Raw genomic sequence first — 3,049 nt, forward strand, 5'->3', positions numbered from 1 at the left:
CCAGCAGTTATAGTTTCGATTTGACCCCTAGCCTGGGAACTTCCATATGCTGCGAATGTGGCCCTAAGAAGCAAAATAAATAAATGAAATAATTAGATTAAATTAAATTAAAAAGAAAAGAAAAATGAAGTTTTTTTTTTTTTTTTTCCTGTCTTTTTAGGGCTGCACTGCAGCATATGGAAGTTTCCAGGCTAAGGTTTTAATTGGAGCTACAGTTGCTGGCCTACACTACAGCTCATGGCAACGCTGGATCCTTAAGCCAGGATCAAACCTGGGTCCTCATGGATGCTAGTCGGGTTTGTTAGCCACTGAGCCACAAGGGGAACTCTGCAAAATGAGAAGATTTTTGATACAGAAGAGGAGGAAAGACTTTTCAGGCAGGCACTAGGTAAGTTAATTGAAATAGCTCACACTTACTGAGTCCTTACAATAAGCCAAGCCCTTCACAAACAGCACTGGAAATAGTAATTCACTGAACTTTCATACAATCCCCATGAAGTACCTCTATTACTTGTGCTTGAAAGATGAGGAAACAGAGGCACAGAGGTTGTCAAGGAACTTGCTCAAGGTTACACCTCTAGCAAACGCAAGAATCAGGATCTGAGGCAGACAACCCAGCCCCTGGTTAAAGCAGGCAGGCTAGGACCACAAAGCAGTCACAATCACCAAAGATCTTTCAGACCAAGAGGCCTCTTCTCCTATTCTGGAATGTCCACCATTTGGAGATCTTGTCAGACCAAGATCTATACAAATTAAAGTCCATCTCTAATTCATTCAAGGATCCAGCATGTCATTTCACATCCTCAGTGAAGCTGCCACTTGCCCTCATGAGTTGTCCTTTAGTGGCTCCAAACTAGATCTTTGCTGATTCTAGTCCGGTGGGGCTGGTAAAACAGCCTTTGAAGCTAGACCAGTTACTGGGCCTCTCAGGGAGGGGGCACACCCACCCACCAGAACTGGGGTTTCTCTATTTAGTCCAGATATGGGTGGTGACACCTATAGGTCACCAGAGACACCTATAGGTCATCAGAGACACCTATAGGTGACTCACATCTTATGTCCCCACTTCCTTCCTACACCCCTGCCAAGCTTACCCAGTCCTTTGGAAATGCCCCTTACTCATTCCCCCGCCTGTGGAAGATACAGTGGATGTGAAAGATAATGATACAACCAATGGAGACATGGGGAATAGGCTTTCCAACGTCAATGTGGCAAACTTATCACAGAAGTGCAAAGTAAGTTTTAAGAACATGTCCAGCAAAGTGAAGGCTGGAAGTGGATTTGCAACTGGGGTTGGACAAAAAGAGACTTGGAGAAGAGAGAAAAAGTGATTTTTTAAAAAAAGTCCTCTCCAGGTCTATCTACAGGGATAGTAAGGGAGAAAAGAACAAACAGAGTATCCCACACAGTCACAAGATTGTGTGGTCAGCTGTATCGTATCGAGAAAATCATGACACAAATACATAAGAAATGTGAGGAAGCCCTAAGAATGTCCCTATTTCAGTAAATACAGTTTGCTGGTGGATGTGAAATTAAATTTCAGTAAATATAATCTGCTGATGGCAGTTTTTCAACATGTATTAAAAGCCTTACTTATATGCCTACTCAATTCAATCCAACCTCAAGAAATGTGACATGTCCTGAGCTAGGTTCTGGGATGCAAGGTAAACAAGAAGACAAAGTACGTGGCCCCAGAAGTGCTGAGGAAGGATGAAAGAGGGGCAAAGGAGGGAGCACCAAAGGGATTTAACCTAACTCAGAAAGTCAAGAATGGGTGAAATGTCCTTCAAGTGAGGTTTGAAGGACAGGAAGGATTTCCTTAGGCTGGAATGGACAACATGAAGCCTCTGAGCAAACTGAGTAGTAGATGAAAGGGAAGTGATAGAAGTTGTGCATACACATATGAAAAGTGAGCCCAAAATGAGGTTGGCAAATAGGTAACTTCTTCAGACTTGAAAAGTCATGTTAAGGAGTCTGCACTTTGTTCAAGAGTAAAAGGGAAAGTTGATGAGTTTATGTCCTGATCTGTGTTCTACTGTGCAATCTATTTTTTTTTCTTGACTATGCTTGCAGTATATGGAACTTCTCTGGCCAGGGGTCAAACCAGTGACCTGAGCCACAAGCAGTAGCAATGCCTGATCCTTAACTCGCTGAGCCACCAGGGAAACTCCTCTGTGTATTCTCCGACTCAGTAGTTCTACTTAAAGGAAATTATTCTAAGGAAATAATTATGAATTTGTGCAATGATACAGTTAAAAGGATCTTTCTAACATTTAGATTGTCTAGAATTACAAAATTTTTAAATAGCCTAAACGCCTTACAGTAGTGGTTTATATAAAGGAGGCTTTCATTTCACCCATATATTGGAATGCTATGTAGCTGCTAAAGATACTGTAGAAAAAATATTTAGTGACATGTAAAGGTGTCCACTAGATGCTGAATGCAAAATAAAGGCTCTATAAAATATATATATAACATAATTCTAGTTTTTTTGTGTTTGTGTACAAACGCACACACAAGGTATACAAAAGACACTGGAAGGCTATAAACCTAAATGTCAGCTTGTTTTTTCATGTGGGGATAAGGCTGACTTAAATGTTAAGCTTTTCATTATTTCTTCCAATTGTTCTACAACAAAATGTGCTATTTTTCTAATTTTAAAAACGTATATGTCTTACATGTCTAGGGGTTTCGTGGGGCCGGCCATATTCTATTTCTTGACCTCGACTGGGTTAACACTGGCCTTTTACTTTAGTAAAATGTAAACTTGTTTAACAAAGTTTCCTCTCTATATGTCACATTTCGCGATTTAAAAAATGTTTAACACACACTTCACGCCTTTGTTTTTCAATATTTTATACATAGCCCCGAGTCTCCAGTACAGTGTTACAAAATAGCGGAGCGAAATTGACATTTGACCACAAACCTAGGTTGGTTTACCCATCTGGCTACCGTGAACTTCAAGTCCCAGAATGCACTGCGGCCGACACACCGGGAACTACGGAGTCGGAGAGGGGGCCAGGGAGCCCCCGGTCCTTTCCCTCCCAGA

Source organism: Phacochoerus africanus, chromosome 8 (genome assembly GCF_016906955.1).
Source record: "Phacochoerus africanus isolate WHEZ1 chromosome 8, ROS_Pafr_v1, whole genome shotgun sequence".
Classification (NCBI taxonomy): Eukaryota; Metazoa; Chordata; class Mammalia; order Artiodactyla; family Suidae; genus Phacochoerus; species Phacochoerus africanus.